A 22,906-nucleotide genomic window follows, 5' to 3' on the forward strand; every position below is an offset into this window, starting at 1 on the left:
CCAAGCTGCAGAAAAAATCACTGGAAAATGAGGAGGAAGTGCAGGAGAAGGCAACTGTCAATGATGAAGCTGATAGCTCTGTTGCTGTTCCACCTGAAACTCCTTTGCATGTAATGCAGAATGTAGGCATTGCACTGGGGATTGAGCCTACTTTGCTGACAGAGGAGAAGCTTAAGGCAGCTCCTAAGGGTAAGAAGAAGAAGAATTCTTCCAATGATAAATAAGCAGTCTAAGATGCAAAGGGAGGGGCACCCTGATCATACTGCTCCAGTTCTTGGTTTCTCTATCATGAGCACAGGATCTTTCTTTCAGTTGGTTGTGGAGGTCTTTCTCTGGTTGGTGGTTGTCCTTTTGGCAAGATCTGAGCTTCATGCTATTTTATGTACTGAACCTGTCATATTTGTGTACTTCTTAAGTGACTATAAGTGTACTTGGGAAATTTATCTCTCGTGAACTCTTTCGGTTGTTATAAGTGTTCTGTGTTTTACATGAGGCTTATTGCTCGTGTGTTTGTCACTTCCTCTCAAACAGCTTATCAATGTGTGCAAAACTGACTAGAAAATGGAGAATTCGTGTTGGAATGTTAGAGGGTTGAACTCTGACAAGCATCAAAGGGCCTTAAGATCAAAAATTGAAGAGAGTCAATGCTCCATTATTTGTATTCAAGAAACTAAATGTGAAGTGATTGATCATAAGTTAATAAGAAATTGCTGCCCAAAAAGATTTGACAGTTTTGTGTATTCACCTTCTGTTGGTGCCTCTGGAGGTATTTTGGTGCTATGGAGTTCTGCAGTGTTTACTGGCAGTTTAATTGAATTGCAAAGATATGGAGTAATTGTGAATTTTACTTCTGTTCATAGTGGTGAATCTTGGAATTTGGTTTCAGTATATGGGCCTTGTCAGGGTGAATTAAGGGATGATTTTGTGAACTGGTTATATAACCTGCACATTCCAACTGGCAGTAACTGGCTGCTTCTGGGTGATTTTAATTTTATTAGATCAAGTGACAATAGAAATAAACCAGGGGGTAATGTTAATGACATGTTCTTGTTTAATGAAATCATTGGTCAGTTGGGTTTGCTTGAATTGCCACTTAAGGGGAGAAAATATACTTGGTCCAATATGCAAAATCAACCCCTGTTGGAGCAGCTTGATTGGTTCTTTACCAGTGCTGAATGGATATCTACATATCCCAATACTGTGGTATTGCCACTAGCTAATACTGCTTCAGATCATATCCCATGTGTGGTGAACATTGATACAGTTATTCCAAAAGCAAATATCTTTCGATTTGAGAATTATTGGACTGAGCAGCCAGGGTTTTTGGATTGTGTCAAGAGGGTTTGGAATAGCAGGTCAAATAAAGCTTATAGCTCTGCAGTGTTGGCTGACAAATTCAAATCTTTAAGATATGCTCTTAAGAAATGGCACACAAGTTTGTCAAAACTTAAAATCAATATTCAGAATTGTAATAAAGTCATTTCTCTGTTGGATACCCTGGAGGAGCAGAGACCTTTGTTCCTGACTGAGTTGAATTTTAGACAAATTGTGAAACTTCATTTGGAAAATCTCCTCTTGGTGGAGTGTAATTATTGGAGGAAGAGATGCACAATTAGATGGGTTAAGGTTGGGGAAGACAATACTAAGTTCTTTCATGCCATGGCCACACGGAGGCATAGAAGGAATGCAATTTCCATGCTCACTGCTATCGATGGTAGGCAAGTATCCGATCATGAGGAGATGGCTGGTCTGTTGTGGTCCAGTTATAAGGAGAGGATGGGAATGACTGAAGGAATTTGCATGCAATTTGATCTTGCTAGACTGCTGACAAAGGTTCAGGGCTTAGAGGAAATTTCTATGCCTTTTTTGGAAGCAGAGATGGAGTTGGTAATTAAACAGATGCCTCCTGATAAGGCACCTGGGCCAGATGGTTTTACTGGACACTTTCTTAAAAAATGTTGGCCAGTAATTAAGCAGCAATTCTTTGATCTGGTGACAGAGTTTCATGAGGGTACTCTTAATTTGCAGAACATTAATGGGTCTTATATAACTTTGGTTCCAAAAGTGCAATCACCGAGAGACAGTTAATGATTTTAGGCCCATATCTTTAACAAATGTGTGTATTAAATTCTTGACAAAGTTGGTGGCCAATAGGTTTCAGCAGAAAATTATGCAATGCATTCATAAAAATCAGTATGGTTTTATCAAGTCAAGAACAATTCATGATTGTGTGGCATGGGCTTTTGAATATCTTTATCAATGTTATGTGTCTAAGAAACCCATAATTGTCCTTAAGCTTGACTTTGCAAAGGCTTTTGATACAATTGAGCATTAGGTTATTTTACAAGTTATGAAGCACAAAGGTTTTGATGAGAAGACTATTGGCTGGGTTAAGAGTATTCTTTCTTCTGGTTCTTCATCTGTTCTGTTGAATGGAGTACCTGGGAAGCAGTTTATTTGTAAAAGGGGTGTGAGACAAGGGGATCCTTTATCTCCAATCTTGTATGTCCTGGGGTCTGATCTACTTCAATCTGTGGTTAATGATATGCTGCAGGATGGAAGAATCTCATTGCCAATACAGAATAATGATCCAGACTTCCCAATTGTTCGATATGCTGATGATACTTTGCTAATCATGCCTGCTGAGTTGCCCCAGATTTTGGCTTTGAAAGAGGTGCTGCATAGATTTACATTATCTACTGGCTTGAAGATTAATTACCACAAGTCTAGTATGGTGCCTATAAATGTTCCAATGCATGATCTGAAGGAGTTATCTGAGGCTTTTGGTTGTCAGATAGCATCTCTGCCTTTTACATATCTAGGCTTGCCATTGGGGACAACATAACCAAAGATAAATGATCTTGCTCCTATTGTTAGTAGATTGGAGAGAAGGTTGACTTCTATATCTAGTTTCTTGTCCCAAGGGGCAAGGTTGCAACTAGTGGATTCTGCTCTGTCATCCATGTCTACCTTCTTCTTATGTTCTTTGGAGCTACCACCTGGTATCATTAAACAGCTAGACAGAATCCTGAGACAATGTTTATGGAGGGACAATATTGATACTCCTAAACAATCTCTGGCTGCTTGGGATATGTTGTGTAAGCCAAAGCATAGAGGAGGAGTGGGGATAGTAAATTTTCATAAGCATAATGAGGCCCTTCTGATGAAGCATCTTGATAAGTTTTATAATCATGCTGATGTGCCATGGGTAGGTTTGATTTGGCAAGCTTATTATGAGGATTCTGTGCCTCAGTCTGAAAAGCTTTGTGGCTCTTTTTGGTGGAGGGATGTCTGTAAGTTGTTGGGCAAATACAGAGAGGTCTCAACTATTCTGCCTGGTAGGGGTAATACCTTTCTCTTTTGGAGGGATTCTTGGTTGTTTGATGGATCAGTGCAGCCCCTTGAGCAAAGATTTTCAAGATTACACTCTTATGTTAAAGACCCAAATTTAACAGCCAAGCAAGTGTATGACTCTCCAACCTTTGCAGATCTGTTCCACTTACCTTTATCTGTCCAGGCATATGAGGAGTTTCAAATAGTGGCTGAGGTAATGAGAGTGTCCCCTTTGTCTGTGGCTCAGGATGTTTGGCAATATAAATGGGGAACAACTTTTACGGCTGTCAGATATTATCAGCATTTGTTCTCAGATATAACTGTTATCCCAGTTTTTCAATGGATTTGGAAATCATCCTGTATAATGAAGCATAAGTTCTTTGCATGGTTGCTTCTTAATGATAGAATAAACACTAGAGATATGTTGAAGAGAAGGAATTGGAAAGTTACAGAAGATACACATTGTGTGCTGTGTCCAGGGAGGCAGTATGAGCACAGAATTCACTTATTCTTTGAGTGTAACTTTAGCCAAAGGGTCTGGAATTATTTGCAGATTGAATGGACTAGTGGTCAGGAGGTGCAAGTGATTTTTTCAGAGGCTAAACAAAGTTTTGGTAAACCATTCTTCATGGAGGTAGTTATTTTAGCCTGCTGGAACATTTGGAAGCAAAGGAATGGCCTAATTTTCCAGGGGGAGAGGCCTAGTTTCTTCGGATGGAGAAGAAATTTCATGCATGATATATCCTTGCTTGAGCATAGGATAAAGAAGAAGTATCTCAAAACCTTTATAGCCTGGATAGGCAGCTTACAGTAATGTTTAAAGAACTTGTGTTTAGTTTGTACAGGTAGGGTTTTTTTCTGTCTTTTTCTTTTTTTATCATGTTTGTACATATGTTCTTTTTGTGGTAATATATTGCTGTGGGGCTTTTTGCCTCACAGTCTTCTCCTTAAAAAAAAATGTGGGAGGTGATGCAGGCTTGTGTGATCATGCACAACATGATCATCGAGGATGACCGCAAGAATCATGTTAGGTCACATGTTGGTCCCTATGAGTGTCAAGACCCTCTTGCGGAGGTTGATCACGAGTTGCCTGCAGATTTTGCTGATTTTCTCGCTATGCACGCAGAGATCCGTGACAGCAATGTTCATGATCAACTTCAAGCTGATCTCGTTGAGCATTTGTGGAGGATCAAAGGAAATACTGTGGCACCTTGATGTAGCATCTAGCCCTATTTATTATATTTGATTACTTGTTTTATTGTTTGTTGTAATTTAATTTGAAAACAATCCTCGCAAACATTTTTATTCATATGCTACATTTGATAAATGGTTTATGTGTTAAAAAAGTAATTTAAATGTTTGGGGGCGACGTTTGGGGGACACGGCTGGGAAGCGATGTCCCCCAAACGCGGCACGAACAAAACACGTCCCCCAAACGCTCAATCCGGCGCGGTTTGGGGGACGGTTTGGGGGACGCGACTGGAGATGCTCTAATTAATGCAATTAGCTCCTTGTATTCACTTCAACCTCCATCCTCCAATTCTCGTTGGGCAACGCTAGGGATCGGCTCCCAGTCCTGGCTTCCCATCAGACTAGCATAGAGACGTACGATGTGTTCAACCTACAACGTCCGATGGACATGGTGGGCCTGTGTTGTTTGCGTACGGAAATTTTCAGCATTTTCTTCATGTAACTAATGCTAATTATGTGCGTTCCGGAATTAACTACTCTGATTTTAAACTAATTCAAGATTTTTTAGGAAGCAAATCTTGATGCAGGAGTATCTTTTTTCTATTTTTTGGAATCAAAATCGGGATTTTATTAGGAAGTAAATCTCTTTTCTCGAGAGCGAATTTTTTGTAATTAAAATGCTATCAAAGGCAAAAAAAAAAATTTATATGAGTCCACATTGCTACAGTAGCATGGTATTGCTTTCATTGACAGACCAATGCTTCCTTCGGCAATGAAATTATTTTCACTGTCATGATTAGACAAGGTTCAAAAGAAGTGGGGTTGTTGCTTCAAAACAAATGGAGTACATAACTGTTTGCTACCATCAAATGCAAAAAATTGCTCCATGGACAAAACATTTCAGTTCAAAATGAGCATTTTTACAAGATGGGTAATGGGGCAAATGTTTCCACTAATTCTTCTATGTTTTTTTTTTCGGTGATGCTTCCTAATTACAGATGCTATGCATGCTGTTGCAGTAGATGAAGCACACTTTTTAGAATGATACCAGTGACAACTATTTTCATTTATTATGCTACTTGTTTCCTACTTGCTTCCTTCGGATGGTCGCTATGCTACATTCAGATGGTGGTTGTGTTTGCTTCGGACACCACCGGTCGATTTTGGCATGCTTCCTTCCGATGGTCGATGTGCTTCATTCAGATGGTGGTAGTGTTTCCTTCAGACCCTACTGGATGATTATGCACGTTTCCTTTGGATGGCCAATATGCTTCATTCAAACTGTCGTAGTGCTTCATTCAGATGGTAGTCATCCTTGCTTCCGCTGCTCCATGATGCGAGGGATTAGATCTGCATGGGCACTGTAATGAAGCATCATGGATGCATCGTTAGCCGAAGATCTGGTTGATAGTGAAGTAGGCCTATCCAAGAGGTGTATTGTAAAGGATTACGCATGTTTTAAATCTGAAAGTAAAAAAAAATGAGCAGTTGGAACCTAGGACACTTGTAATGCACAAAAAATTAGCTGGCCCTGACAGTACATGGAATTAAGGAAAAAAATACCTTGCCGCAAATATGTGGATTCATAATTTTATAACGAAGAAAGCAGCGTCAACAATACTTATGTTACCTCACAAAGATCTAAAACACAAAAAATTAGCTGGCCCTGACAGTACATGGAAGCAAGGAAAAAAGTAGCTTGCCACAAATATGTGGATTCATAATTTTGTGACGAAGAAAGCAGCGTCAACAATACTTATGTTACGATCTAAAACACAAATAGACACAAGATGTGATCACAAGTTACCTAGGCCAGCCCTTCATTAATTGGTGTGTACAATTGATTTCACAACTGCATATATAAAGGACTATTTGAATCTAAAGGTCCGAAAAATGCAGAAAAATGCACACATTTGGACCAGTTTTGTATTACCTTCTTTCCTGAATCATGTTTTCGTACGAGAGATCTGAGAGTGATCCTGTGAGCGGTGGAAGCAGACAACGACCAACTGCTTCGGATGGATTGAAAGCTGGACGGCCCGGTCTACTGATGATTTCGCCGCCGAACACCGATTTGTTATGCCCTGGTGACGTCTCCACGCGGCGGAGCGTCATGCCTGCCAGCGTACGAGATGTTGAGGTGGGGGCTGGATTCGGGAGAGTAGAGTCTGGGGGCGGCGAGGAATCAGATCGGGGGAGGCGGAGATGGGAGGGGAATCATGATTTTGTCCAGTAACAAGTGTCATTGACACTTGGTAGTAAAAATAATCAGAAAGCATGAGATAAGCCTTGGCAGTGGGATCAAGTCCCAACCAAAGCCAAAGTGAGGCCCATCAGCTTTTCTCCATCATGAGCAAGGGGAGAAGGGCTGGACAGCACAACACACACATACACAAGTGTTGTCAACCAAGGAGAGCAGCTCCATGTGCTATATATAGCATAGTGGTTTAGAGATAGGGTTGGATCATTCAGCACATCAAGAAGAACATCAAGAACAAATGAAGAACACACCAGTAGTGCATTTCCATAGATCATCCAGAGAATCAACCCCAAAACCAAACAAAACCATCCATAGATCATGGTGACCTAAGGCAAGAGCATCCTGAAAGATCATATCTCATTTTATATGTAGTTTTGGTGTTGATGACAATGATAATATATGAACATTTCGGTTTATAAGATTTGTAGGGTACTACATTCTCTAGATGCCCAAGGTGTGAAGAGCGTGCAAGATTTCGGAAGAGAAAAGAAAGAAAAGAAGAAAGGAAGAAATAAGAAGAAGAAGAGAAAAGCAAAGAGAAGAAGGAGCCGGAGGCCTGGGCGGTACCGCCGGCCTGGCCACGGCCGGAGGCTCCGGCCTTGGTACCGCCCATGGTACCGGTTGGGGCGAGGCGGCTGTTGACGTCAGAAACCCCCTGGCGGGCAGAGACGGGCAACACAGTAGAGCCGGGAACAACTAGGGCTGCGGCTGGCCCCAGTCCCTCAGAGCGACGGCCCGCAAAGCCTCCTGGTCGCACGTCCGATGCTATCGCAAGGGCGTGCCACCTGACCTATACCTGGTCAGGAAGGTGTGGATGATGCCTCGCTTAGTTTCCCGCATGGCATACACGTAAACATTAAATACGAGCCTCGATCGGCTCTCGAGTTATCTCGTGAATCGGCTCAAAGAGCCGATCCACCCATGATTCGGACAAGGTGTCCGAATATATGGTGGTCCTGCTTGATCAAGATAAAGCTAATGAGATCTACGACGATTTAGGGTTTTCACCGCATAATCGGATCATCCTACTCACGATTGGGCCTCGCGCTCGCGCACGGTGACCGTAAGTCCGATCCTAGACAGGGCCTAAAAACTAACACGAGGTTGATCCCCGGAACATCCTTTCTAGGGCTAGCAAACGTCACCCTACACGCCGATGGATCCTCCAACCCTTTGTAAGGCCTAACTATTGCGGATGTTAAACTAATCCTTGATGAACAAGGAGCAACCGTAACGGATCAGATCTACTAAACTATGATCAAGCGGGTGCCGCCCCTACACCTAAGATAGGTGTAAGGGCGGCTAGATGTGCAAGGGTTGCATAACGAAAGCATGTAATTCGAAGAACAATGCTAACCCTAACACATCTAAGATAACTACGTTGCTCGCCATCAAAAAGGCTTCAGCACGAGCAACGCATGAACAACTTGGGCAGGCTTGTGCTGCCTAGATCGCAAGATGCGATCTAGGCAGCATGGTGCTTACCGGAGAAACCCTCGAGACGAAGGAGTTGGCGATGCGCCGAGATTTGTTTGTGTTGAACGTTGGTTGTTTATTCCATAAACCCTAGATACATATTTATAGTCCAGCGGACTTTCTAATGTGGGCGTGCACTAAACCGTGCACGGGTAAAACTCTAACTTTTAATCTAGATACAATCTACTGTAATTAAAGATACATGGGCAATCTAGCCCAAACTCTCCGAGCAAGGCCGCTTCAGAGATCTTCCACGTGTAATCTTCCAAGCCCATCTTGATCGCGGCCCACCTCCTGATTTAGCCAAAATCTGGTGATAACACATGCCCCCCGGTTTTGGTAATGATAATTTCAAAACCACTCGTTTTTTTCCTCCGAGGGGTCATGTCGTGGCGAGCGTAACCGTCGCAAGTATGTTTCATCATGACGACTTGCCTTCCCAACTTCTCTGCACGATTTGACAGTTTTGGCACCATGTCCTCGAAAACTGCTCGAAAATCGAATCTCCATCTCCTTTTATTTAACCGCATCGAACAGTTCTCCTCTTCATCCTCTTCGCATTAGCACTCCCAAAAACCCTTCTGCGCACCATGTCTTCCTCTTCCTCCACCTCATCGGAACTTTCCCTTGGGTCCTCCTCCTCCCGCGAGACGCCGCCGGACATTCGCGCACCAGAAGAATGGGACCTGGAAGACCATGCCTCCTCCGTCTGGTCCGAGGACGACAAGTCCTTGACCAGTGGGGAGAGCGACCTCCGTTTCCTCGCCGACGGGGAATCGGAGGAGGAGAGCGACGACGATCGCTTCTCCTGGGATGACTTCACCACCTCCGAGGAGGTGGGGGAGGAGGAGGAGGACGACGACGACGACAGCCCCTCCGACGAGCCGCCGGCCAAGCGCCACTGCCCCTGGCCGGGGAATCTCAGCGACTACGACAGCGACGACGACGATGACGACGAGGAGGATGAGGACAACGAAGGTCCCGCCGGCGGTCGCTACAGCAGCGACGACGAGCCCGCCGGGAGCAGCGCAGATAGCGGCGACGAGGCTGATGACGAGGGCAGCGACGGCCCGTAGATAGGACCTTAGTATAGGATCAGCAGTAATAGACGGGACAATGTATCCCCTTAGTACTCCCTTTTGAGAGCAATCAGCTCTTCTATGTAAGAAATCTGGTTTATCAATGAAGAAATTCCCCAATTTGATTTTGCCGATTTCCTTGATGTCAATTTAGCCGATTCCCCTTCATACTGATTCCGCCGATCGTCGTTTAGCCAATGCTTAATAAGCCGATGACAACGCATCGGTCTATCATGACCCATTCTTCGCCCCTTTGACATCGGGGCGATCGTGAATTTGATCAATGCCCGAAAGCTGAGGTTAACATGTCCATCCTTCACGATCTATCTTTCGCTTTTCCAACCGATGACTTTGAGCTCTAGCGGACAACCAGGCAAATCAACGCCCTTACGAGAGCCCCAGAACCACTGCTGAAACGACTTGATGCTGAAGTCGATACCTCTGGGTTTTTAGATATTCAATGATACTCTCCAAATCTGCCTAATCCCCTTTAAAAAGGTTATGATGGAGGGCTATCCGATGAAATCCCGATCGGCTTCTTAAGAACAGAACATCTACGCAGTCAGTTGCCCCCCGAGCCTCTACCGAGGCGAGCATAGCAGTGAGCTAACCAGACGTGTTGCCATTGGTTTCCAAGTCATGATGCAGAGCTAGCCGATTTCAACAAAATCGGCTATCCAGAGCAGAGAACCTTCAAAGTGAGCTGCCCCCCCGGGCTTCTTTAGTTCAATTCTTGCGCCTTGCTGACCAGATCGGCTCATCATCCTTGGCAGGCTGAAGCGACTTCCGGCGAGGATGTCCTTGTATTTCCGATGCCCTCCAAACTCTGGACGTAACAACCCCTGGAAGTGACAGCTACCAAGCCACCACCTTGGTCAGAACGTTACAGCCGATTGCTTCGTCATCGGCTGTTCTCCTGGTCTTAGAAGAGATATGCTCCCCTCGTTAGGCTCATCCTTACCCTGACTCGCACGTTTATGCTGCTCTCGTCGTTGGTCAGGGTCATGATCCTCAATCCCGCAGTCCTGGTTCACGTTTCTTGCTGCTAGCACCGCTGAACTTGAAGACTTGCCAATGGGAATCAGGGGTCCTTGAAGGGAAGATCCACTTCCTGCTCCATTGATCCTTAAGTCGATGTCTGCACATCGGCTGTGCTTAAATTTTTTTTTAATTTTTTACGGCCGATTTTCGTATCGGCCCCCATACCTCAATACCCATCATCAAAGAATAATCTTGGGCTGCTGGGCATTTGCAAGACATCCCTACTTCATATCCTCGTGTTTTATTCACCTAGGTGCCCCCCCGAGCCGATTCTGTCAAAAGACTTGATGGTATCGGCTCTTTAGGTAATCCATGTTGGATCAAACGTTGAACCCAGGAAAAATGGATGGTGAGGATAATTTTGGCCGATTGCTGGAATCGGCCTGCACGCTGCTTGCTCGATGAAGGTTTTGTGATGTTCCTCCATAAATTTTTTTTGGGGCCAATCACAAAGATTAGCCTCGCCACGTTCGCCCATCGACGTTTGCTTTGTTACACGGTCAGGCCGGTGGATAAAACTAGCCTAACCCCGTTCTTTGTCACGTCGATGCGCTCGCAGTCGTCCAAATTGATGCCTGAGAGCGGCTCTTGGCCTGATGTCTCCCAAACGTCCATGCCAGCCTGTTGAAACCTCGATCGAATCATCTCGCGTGGACGACTTCTACTTCATCTCCATCCCACCGTATTAGGCATTGGTGCATCGTGGATGGAATGCAACAGCTTGGCGTGGATCCAATCTCTCCCTAATAGGACAGCGTAGGTACTCTTGCTGCCGACAATAAAGAACGTCGTAGGGACGGTTTTCCTTCCTACGGTCGGATCCACATTCGGAACACCTTGTGCGTCGGATGCTTGGCCGTTGAAATCGCTCGGTGTTACATTGGCCTTGATCGGATCCGAGCTGGAGCGTCCCAACCGACGTAGCATGGAGTATGGCATAATGTTAACCGCCGCCCCGGTGTCTACCAACATCTTGTTGACAGAGCTGCCCATTGATGTAACCTCGCAAGTACAGTGGCCTTCGGATGCCTGTAACTTCTTTCTTTCGGCTTCTCAAAGATGACCGGCCGTGGGCCGCAGTCCAATTGCGCCACAGGTGCTTCATGTAATCTTGGAGCGCTAAACTCCGTTGGAAGAATGAAGACCATGTTTGTGCCAGCCGACGTATCTTCATCGGCTTTCCTCTGCTTGGGGCGCCACTCTTTTCTTTGTGGCCGACCTTCTTCGTCCAGGGTTCGCTGAATTTTGGCGGCCAGATCAGGCCGTGCCTTCCTCAGCGTGTGCAGGTACAATCTTTCAGCTTCTTCCAATCCACGCAGACGCTGAACCCTTCGCTTCTGGGAACGGCTGAGCCCATCAGGGCACCACCTGGGCCGATGATATTTGTCTTCTTCATCATCGTCCTCTAGTTCCTCGAGGTCTTCCCCCCGAGCGGACTCAGCATGCTTGTTCCGAGGCGGGAGAGGCCCTAGACGCTTGAACACGGACTCGTTAGCGGCATCCTTCTTCCTTTGTTTGCAATCTGGGCAGTTCTCGATTGTTGGCAATCGGCTCATTCCTGAGTCCCAGCAATGTTTGAAAAAAGGACAGTCCCAGTGCCGATCCATGTCATCCTGCCCCCTCGACCTTCCTTCAGCGTGACGATTGTACCCGTCGTTGTTCCTATCATGCTGACGGTACCTCCTGTCCTCTGCATCAGACCGACAAATTCTCTCATCATCTACGTCGTAGCGCCGACGTCGGTCGTACTGCTGCTCATATTTGTTGAGGAGACGCTCGGAGAGTGGACGTTGATACCGCACGCCTCTCACTTCCTCCTCTGTCAGGCACCGTCTGTCATCATCTTGGGGCCGGTCGCGTGGATCGGCCTCCTCTTTATCCTTGCCACGGGAGTGGCTGCTTTCTGCTTCATCTTTGCCCTGGCGGCTTGCAAACCCTGCCATGTTGACACCAACGGAGAACTCTGGCTGGCATATGGAGTGGCTGAGATCCACCATGCTGACGCCAAACAACGGACGTGAGTTTCTGTCGAGCTTGATACCGTGCGGGCGGGTCTTCTCAAAGGAGCCGATGAGTTCGGCTTCGAGGGTTGCCTTGATCTCGTCATGTTTCTTTTTGAGCTCATCGGGCAGATCCTCGTACTTGACCGGAGTGCCTTCCGCCATCTCGGATGTAGATGGCGATGTTGTGGATGTCGAAGGTTGTCCCACCGGGCGTGCCAGAATGTGTTGACGTCGAAACCCCCCGGCGGGCGGAGACGGGCAACACGGTAGAGCCGGGAACAACTAGGGGCTGCGGCCGGCCCCGGTCCCTCGGAGCGACGGCCCGCAAAGCCTCCCGGTCGCACGTCCGATGCTATCGCAAGGGCGTGCCACCCGACCTATACCCGGTCGGGAAGGTGTGGATGATGCCTCGCTTAGTTTCTCGCATGGCATACACGTAAACATTAAATACGAGCCTCGATCGGCTCTCGAGTTATCTCGTGAATCGGCTCAAAGAGCCGATCCACCCATGATTCGGACAAGGTGTCCGAATATATGGTGGTCCCGCTTGATCAAGATAAAGCTAATGAGATCTACGACGATTTAGGGTTTTCACCGCATAATCGGATCATCCTACTCACGATTGGGCCTCGCGCTCGCGCACGGTGACCGTAAGCCGATCCTAGACAGGGCCTAAAAACCAACACGAGGTTGATCCCCGGAACATCCTTTCTAGGGCTAGCAAACGTCACCCTACACGCCGCTGGATCCTCCAACCCTTTGTAAGGCCTAACTATTGCGGATGTTAAACTAATCCTTGATGAACAAGGAGCAACCGTAACGGATCAGATCTACTAAACTATGATCAAGCGGGTGCCGCCCTACACCTAAGATAGGTGTAAGGGCGGCTAGATGTGCAAGGGTTGCATAACGAAAGCATGTAATTCGAAGAACAATGCTAACCCTAACACATCTAAGATAACTACGTTGCTCGCCATCAAAAAGGCTTCAGCACGAGCAACGCATGAACAACGTGGGCAGGCTTGTGCTGCCTAGATCGCAAGATGCGATCTAGGCAGCATGGTGCTTACCGGAGAAACCCTCGAGACGATGGAATTGGCGATGCGCCGAGATTTGTTTGTGTTGAACGTTGGTTGTTTATTCCATAAACCCTAGATACATATTTATAGTCCAGCGGACTTTCTAATGTGGGCGTGCACTAAACCGTGCACGGGTAAAACTCTAACTTTTAATCTAGATACAATCTACTGTAATTAAAGATACATGGGCAATCTAGCCCAAACTCTCTGAGCAAGGCCGCTTCAGAGATCTTCCACGTGTAATCTTCCAAGCCCATCTTGATCGCGGCCCACCTCCTGATTTAGCCAAAATCTGGTGATAACAGCGGCTCAGTACAATGCCAGGGAGGTTGGAGCCCCGGCGGTACCTCGGCCGGTACCCCGGCCGGAGGCTCCGGCCTCCCCTCCCGGCCCGCGCTCACCTGGCCACGTGGCCTCCTCCCGTTGGCCGTGCGCGTCGCCTAGGAGCGGTAGTACCGGCCCGACCTGGCCGGTACTACCGGCCACCCCTCTCCAACGGCTCCAACGGCTGCATCGGCAGCCACTATTTAAAGGCTTCTTCTCCAAAGTGCTAGGGCTGCTCATTCCCCCTCCAAAAAAGACATACACCATTGTTGAGCCACCAAGAACATCAAATCCATCGGATCTCCTCCCGCAACCACCCAAATCCCTTGTGCTTTGGAGAATCGAAGGAGAAGACCCCGATCTACATCTTCACCGAAGCAATTTGCATTTCCCCTCATTTTGTTGAGGGCCCCCTTGCTAGTGTTTCTCTTTGGATTCCTAGTTGATTTGTGTTGATGTATTGTTGTTGATTGTTGTGTTGTAACAGATTTGGGAGCCTCCAATTCGGTTGTGGATGTGTGCCCCAAGAACCTTGTAAAGGCCCGGTTTCCGCCTCGAGGAAATCCCTTAGTGGAAGTGGGCTAGGCCTTCGTGGCGTTGCTCACCGGAGATTTGAGTGAAGCCTTCGTGGCTGTTGGTTTGGCTTTCATAGCAACCACACTCCTCCAAACGTAGACGTACCTTCTTGCAAAGGAAGGGAACTACGGGAATCATCTCCGTGTCATCGCGTGCTCCACTCTCTGTTACCTCTATCCTATTCTATCTCTTATATTGCCTAGCTATATCTTGCTTAGTTGGTAGCCTTGTCATTTAGGTAAATTCACTTAGTTGCATATCTAGAGAATTTACCTTTGGTGTCAAGCCTATATTGAAAAAGAACTAAAAATTGGTTAGCACCTATTCACCCCCCCCTCTAGGTGCGGCATACGATCCTTTCAATTGATATCAGAGCCTCGGCTCTTATTTCGGGCTTAACCGCCTAAGAGTATGCCGGACGAGGAGGCCTCGGAAGGGGCCGCCAAGACGGTCTCCATGGAAGACTTCAATTCGTTGAAGTCCTCCATGGAAGCCCAAATGGAAAGCATGAAAAAGATGATTGCCGAGCTTTTGGCTCCGGCCCTTCCCAAGGCTCCTAGTGTAGAGGTAAAAGACACGGGTGCGTTAGATGAGGGAGAGGCTTCGGACTTACCCTCATCTACCAAACCCGTGGAAGGTGATAACTTAAACACTATCAAATCTACCAGTGCATCTCCTAGGGGAACTAGTGGAGGTGAAAGCTACAATCGAGTAGCTCCACCTTTCCTATCTCCCGATATACCGGTTCCCCATCCTCATTTGAACATTCGAGGCGACCCACCTAAGTTTTCTATTGATAATTTCGATACTTGGCAATTTGAGTTCCGCTCTCATGTTTGTAGTGCCTCCAATGAACTATGGAGAATCATCTTGGAGGGCTTCAAGCCATACAACCCCGACAAGTTGACTAGAAGAGAAGCGATTGATAGTCAACTCAACAACACCGCCTTACACATGATTCAAACTAGTGTGGGGACACCGGAATTGCATCGTGTCCGGAACTACACCACCGCCAAGGAAGCTTGGGATGGCTTGGCCGCTAGTTGCATTGGAAGTGAGAGCACAAGGAGGAACAAGTACAATGCTCTTAAGAATAAAGCCGAAGGGTTCATGAGGCTACCGGATGAAGATCATGAAGTCATGTATGGAAGACTTCTCACCGTTGCCGATGCCTTCCGGCTTATTGGTGCCACCCACATCAATGACACTTGGATCAAGGAGAAGTACATTGAATGCATGATGCCATTTGTACCCATTGATGTCAAGACTCTTGTGGGGAGGGAATGCTATTCCTCTCTCACCTCTCAACAAGTCATGCACGAGATGCAAGCTCTCAAGGTGCTTGAGGAAACCTCTCATGATTCTCGCAATCGTGCTCTTGGGATGGCAAAAGGTTCCAACCTTGCCTTGGTGGTCAACTCCGTTGAAGAAGTGATTCCTCAAGAATCTTATAGGGCATCTTGGAGTATGTCCTATCCGGAAGATTTGCAATGCCACTACCATGATCACATGGCCTTCCATGCAAAATCCTTTTGGGTTGATCCCTCCAAGGCCAAGGAAGACAACATCAAGAGGAACAAACAAAAATGGGTTCACTAGCTTTGGTCCAAAGACAAGATCATGCTAAAATTGTGATGACAAGCGCCACTTCATTGCCGAATGCCCCTATGAGAATAGAGAGCTTCATAATGGGAGGCTCATTCCCAAGGACAAGAGCAAAGACACAAAGGGCAAATATTCAAAAGCCCCCAACAAGAAGTTCTACAACAACAAGACCAAGAAGGGCAAGAGGCCCTCAAGAGTTGTGCTAGTAACAAGGGAAGAATATTCATCCGATGAAGTTGAAAGTTCTAGTGGTGATGAAGATGAAGAAAGCTCAAAGGAATTGGCCGCCATCGTCACCACCAACATACCCTCTTCATCTCTCTTTGAATCTCCCAATGAGAACCCTCATATCAAGAATGCACATTGCTTCATGGCAAGGTCCTCCTTGGACACACCTATTGTGCTATCAACTCAAGAAGAGTATACCTCCGGAGATGATGATGTTGATGATGAAGAAGATGCAACCTCTAATGGATTGGTCGCTCTTGCCTCCCTCTCCACTAACTCTTCATCACCAAGTGAATTCCCCAATGAGGTCATTCATGTGGGGGAAGAAAGTTGCCTCATGGCTCAATCCTCCGAGGTATCATCTCCTAGTCCCTCTATGCCTAACATATCTAGTGATCTAGGGGTTGATGATGCTAGTCTAAAAGTGAAACTAGAAATGCTAGATTTTGATGATTTCATTCTCAACCTACAAGGTAACACTAAAAAGCATGTTTCAAACCTCATGGTTCGTTTAGCTCAACAAAGTGATATGCTTGAGAAAAAGGGTCAAATAGAGAGAGAAGACTCTCTCGAAATCCATGCTCTTAAAAATGCTCTTGAGGAAAGTCAAGAAACTATAGCTTCTCTTGAGGAGAGGCTAGAAACTCTTGAAGAGCCTCAAGATAAAATTAACAAGCTCACTAAAGCTAGAGATCTTGCTAGGGCTAAGTCTAAAGTGCTTAAAAAGGAAAAGGCCCAATTTGAGGTTGATCATGAGAAACTTGTGAAGGATCTAGATGAACTAGACAAAGCTCACAAAGCTTTGAAGAGTGAATTCACTCTCCTATCCAAATCCTATGAGCAACTTCAAATTAGGCTTGCTTCATATGATGTGCCTAGTTCCTCTACTCCTCTATGTGATCATGCAAATATTGTTGAGGAAAATGCTAGGTTGAAGGATGAACTTGCTAAGGCCTCCTCTCCCCAAAGTAAACTTTCTTTGGATGATCTTTTGAGTAAGCAAAGATCAAACAATGGGAAGGAGGGCTTGGTTATAATGCCAAGGAAAAGAAGGCAAACAAGCAAAAGGCCAAGCCCGCACAAGAGAAGAAGAAATACGTCACTAATGGTGAAGCCTCCAAGGGCAAAACCATGAATGATGATGATGCGGGAATTGCTAACCCTCACTATGTTTTATTTAAAGATTATTGTGGTGATGTTTATGCTAAATATGTTGGCCCATATGATGGTTATGTTGCTTGGTCTATTTGGGTCCCAAAGACCCTTGTTGCTAACAAAAGAGGACCCATTGCGAAATGGGTACCTAAATCCAAGAATTGATCTCATGTAGGACTATGTCGTCGGAGGTTCAAAATGGGTACTTGATAGTGGATGTACAAGTCATATGACCGGCGGCAAGAACCTCGTCAAGGAGTTGAGGCCTAACATAAATGATATCACCGTCTCCTTTGGCGATAATTCTACATCCGAGGTATTGGGTTTTGGCAAGGTTGTGGTTGCACACAACATTACTCTTGTGGATGTCATGCTTGTCAAAACCCTTGGTTACAATTTGCTTTCCGTTTCCGCCCTTGGCAAAATGGGTTTCGCCGTCTTTATTGATAATGATATTGTGGTCCTCTTGTGGAGCAAGACTCTAAAAGTCGCTTTCGTTGGGTATCGCGAACACAACTTGTATGTGGTGGACTTTTCGGGGACCACCACGACAAGTGCGATGTGCCTATTCGGAAAGGCGGACGTGGGTTGGTTGTGGCATCGCCGCCTAGCCCATGTCAACATGAGAACTTTGCAAACTCTTCACAAGGGGAACCATATTGTGGGACTAATGGAAAATGTGTCTTTTGCCAAAGATCGTGTTTGTAGGGCTTGTGTTGAAGGCAAAATGCATGACTCTCCGCATCCAAGCAAGACCATTATCTCTTCCAAGAGGATCTTGGAGCTCCTTCATGTGGATCTCTTTGGTCCCTGATACGTCTCCGACGTATCGATAATTTCTTATGTTCCATGCCACATTATTGATGATATCTACATGTTTTATGCACACTTTATGTCATATTCGTGCATTTTCTGGAACTAACCTATCAACAAGATGCCGAAGAGCCGATTGCTGTTTTCTCGCTGTTTTTGGTTTCGTAAATACTAGTAACGAAATATTCTCGGAATTGGACGAAATCAACGCCCGGGTCCTATTTTGCCACGAAGCTTCCGGAAGACCGAAGAGGAGTCGAAGTGGGGCCACGAGGGGCCGCCACCATAGGGCGGCGCGGCCCAGGCCCCGGCCGCGCCGACCTGTGGTGTGGGGCCCTCGTGTGGCCCCCACGTTGCCCTTCCGCCTACTTAAAGCCTCTCGTCGCGAAAACCCCGATCACCGAGAACCACGATATGGAAAACCTTCCGGAGACGCCGCCGCCAATCCCATCTCGGGGATTCTCGGAGATCTCCTCCGGCACCCCGCCGGAGAGGGGATTCATCTCCCGGAGGACTCTTCACCGCCATGGTCGCCTCCGGAGTGATGAGTGAGTAGTTCACCCCTGGACTATGGGTCCATAGCGAGTAGCTAGATGGTTGTCTTCTCCTCATTGTGCTTCATTGTTGGATCTTGTGAGCTGCCTAACATGATCAAGATCATCTATCCGTAATACTATATGTTGTGTTTGTCGGGATCCGATGGATAGAGAATACCATGTTATGTTAATTATCAAGTTATTACCTATGTGTTGTTTATGATCTTGCATGCTCTCCGTTATTAGTAGAGGCTCTGGCCAAGTTTTTGCTCTTAACTCCAAGAGGGAGTATTTATGCTCGATAGTGGGTTCATGCCTCCATTGATATCTGGGACAGTGACAGAAAGTTCTAAGGTTGTGGATTGCTGTTGCCACTAGAGATAAAACATTGATGCTATGTCTAAGGATGTAGTTGTTGATTACATTACGCACCATACTTAATGCAATTGTCTGTTGCTTTGCAACTTAATACTTGGAAGGGGTTCGGATGATAACTCTGAAGGTGGACTTTTTAGGCATAGATGCAATTGGATGGCGGTCTATGTACTTTGTCGTAATGCCCAATTAAATCTCACTGTACTTATCATGACATGTATGTGCATTGTTATGCCCTCTCTATTTGTCAATTGCCCGATCGTAATTCGTTCACCCAACATGCTTTTATCTTATGGGAGAGACACCTCTAGTGAACTGTGGACCCCGGTCCATTCTTTTATACTCGAAATACAAATCTGCTGCAATACTTGTTTTTACTGTTTTCTCTGCAAACAATCATCTTCCACACAATACGGTTAATCCTTTGTTACAGCAAGCCGGTGAGATTGACAACCTCACTTGTTTCGTTGGGGCAAAGTACTTTGGTTGTGTTGTGCAGGTTCCACGTTGGCGCCGGAATCTCCGGTGTTGCGCCGCACTACATCCCGCCGCCATCAACCTTCAACGTGCTTCTTGGCTCCTCCTGGTTCGATAAACCTTGGTTTCTTTCCGAGGGAAAACTTGCTGCTGTGCGCATCATACCTTCCTCTTGGGGTTCCCAACGAACGTGTGAGTTACACGCCATCAAGCTCTTTTTTCGGCGCCGTTGCGTGGGAGATCAAGACACGCTGCAAGGGGAGTCTCCACTTCCCAATCTCTTTACTTTGTTTTTGTCTTGCTTTATTTTATTTACTACTTTGTTTGCTGCACTTATACCAAAACACAAAAAAATTAGTTGCTAGCTTTACTTTATTTACTATCTTGTTTGCTATATCAAAAACACAAAAAAATTAGTTTACTTGCATTTACTTTATCTAGTTTGTTTTATTTACTACTGCTAAAATGGCTACCCCTGAAAATACTAAGTTGTGTGACTTCACTAGCACAAATAATAATGATTTCTTATGCACACCTATTGCTCCACCTGCTACTACAGCGGAATTCTTTGAAATTAAACCCGCTTTCTCGAATCTTGTTATGCGAGAGCAATTTTCTCGGTGTTAGTTCCGATGATGCTGCTGCCCATCTCAATAATTTTGTTGAATTGTGTGAAATGCAAAAGTATAAAGATGTAGATGGTGACATTATAAAATTAAAATTGTTTCCTTTCTCATTAAGAGGAAGAGCTAAAGATTGGTTGCTATCTCGCCTAAGAATAGTATTGATTCCTGGACTAAATGCAAGGATGCTTTTATTGGTAGATATTATCCCCTGCTAAAATTATATCTTTGAGGAGTAGCATAATGAATTTTAAACAATTGGATAATGAACATGTTGCTCAAGCTTGGGAAAGAATGAAATCTTTGGTTAAAAATTGTCCAACCCATGGACCGACTACTTGGATGATCATCCAAACCTTCTATGCGAGGACTAAATTTTTCTTCGCGGAATTTATTGGATTCAGCTCGCTGGAGGTACCTTTATGTCCATCACTCTTGGTGAAGCAACAAAGCTCCTTGATAATATGATGGTTAATTACTCTGAATGGCGGACGGAAAGAGCTCCACAAGGTAAGAAGGTAAATTCCGTTGAAGAATCCTCTTCCTTGAATGATAAGGTTGATGCTATTATGTCTATGCTTGTGAATGATAGGACTAATGTTGATCCTAATAATGTTCCGTTAGCTTCATTGGTTGCCCAAGAAGAACATGTTGATGTAAACTTCATTAAAAATAATAATTTCAACAACAATGCTTATCGGAACAATTCTAGTAATAACTATAAGCCATATCCTTATAATAATGGTAACGGTTATGCTAATTCTTATGGGAATTCTTACAACAATAATAGGAATACACCCCCTGGACTTGAAGCTATGCTTAAAGAATTTATTAGTACACAAACCGCCTTTAACAAATCTGTGGAGGAAAAGCTCAATAAAATTGATATTCTCGCTTCTAAGGTTGATAGTCTTGCCTCTGATAGTGATCTTTTGAAATCGAAAGTTATGCCTAATAGGGATATTGAAAATAAAATTGTTACTACAGCAAATGCCATCCAAGTTAGAATTAATGAGAATATAAGATTAATGGCTGTACTGCGTGCTAGGTGGGATAGAGAAGAAAATGAAAAACTAGCTAAAGAGAAAAATGTAGCTAAAGTTTGGACTATTACCACCACTAGCAATGCTAATGATTCACATGTTGCTGCACCTCCTACTATCAATAATAAAATAATTGGTGTTGGCAATGTTTCTACTCCTAGTGCAAAGCGCGCAAAATTACCCGAAACTGCTAAAACTCGCGAAACTGCCGGTGATAAAACTGCTGAAATTTTTTCCAACCTTGGGGATGATAATCCCATTGCTTTAGATTGTAATGATTTAGATTTTGATGATTGCCACATCTCTGAAGTTATAAAGTTCTTACAAAAACTTGCTAAAAGTCCTAATGCTAGCGCTGTAAACTTGGCTTTCACAAAACATATTACAAATGCTCTCATAAAAGCTAGAGAAGAGAAACTTAAACTTGAAACTTCTATTCCTAGAAAGCTAGAGGATGGTTGGGAGCCCATCATTAAAATGAGGGTCAAAGATTTTGATTGTAATGCTTTATGTGATCTTGGTGCAAGTATTTCTGTTATGCCTAAGAAAGTCTATGATATGCTTGACTTGCCACCATTGAAAAACTCGTTATCCGGATGTTAATCTCGCTGATAATGTTAAAAAGAAACCTTTGGGGAGAGTTGATAATGTTCATATTATGGTTAACAATAACCTTGTCCCCGTTGATTTTGTTGTCTTGGATATTGAATGCAATGCATCTTGCCCCATTATATTGGGAAGACCTTTTCTTCGAACCGTTGGTGCTACTATTGATATGAAGGAAGGTAATATTAAATATCAATTTCCTCTCAAGAAAGGTATGGAACACTTCCCTAGAAATAGAATGAAGTTACCTTATGATTCTATTATTAGAACAAATTATGATGTTGATGCTTCATCTCTTGATGTTACTTGATTTACACTTTTCGCGCCTAGCCGAAAGGCGTTAAAGAAAAGCGCTTATGGGAGACAACCCATGTTTTTACTACAGTATTTTTGTTTCATATTTGAGTCTTGGAAGTTGTTTACTACTGTAGCAACCTCTCCTTATCTTAGTTTTATGTTTTGTTGTGCCAAGTAAAGTCTTTGATAGTAAAGTAAATACTAGATTTGGATTACTGCGCAGAAACGATTTCTTTGTCTGTCACGAATCTGGGTCTAATTCTCTGTACGTAACTCAGAAAATTAAGACAATTTACGTGAGTGATCCTCAGATATGTACGCAACTTTCATTCAATTTGGGCATTTTCATTTGAGCAAGTCTGGTTCCCTAATAAAATCCATCTTTACGGACTGTTCTGTTTTTGACAGATTCTGCCTTTTATTTCGCATTGCCTCTTTTGCTATGTTGGATGAATTTCTTTGATCCATTAATGTCCAGTAGCTTTATGCAATGTCCAGAAGTGTTAAGAATGATTGTATCACCTCTGAACATGTTAATTTTTATTGTGCACTAACCCTCTAATGAGTTGTTTCGAGTTTGGTGTGGAGGAAGTTTTCAAGGATCAAGAGAGGAGTATGATGCAATATGATCAAGGAGAGTGAAAGCTCTAAGCTTGGGGATGCCCCGGTGGTTCACCCCTGCATATTCTAAGAAGACTCAAGCGTCTAAGCTTGGGGATGCCCAAGGCATCCCCTTCTTCATCGACAACATTATCGAGTTCCTCCCTGAAACTATATTTTTATTCC

This window comes from Lolium rigidum, chromosome 2 (genome assembly GCF_022539505.1).
Source record: "Lolium rigidum isolate FL_2022 chromosome 2, APGP_CSIRO_Lrig_0.1, whole genome shotgun sequence".
Taxonomy (NCBI): Eukaryota; Viridiplantae; Streptophyta; class Magnoliopsida; order Poales; family Poaceae; genus Lolium; species Lolium rigidum.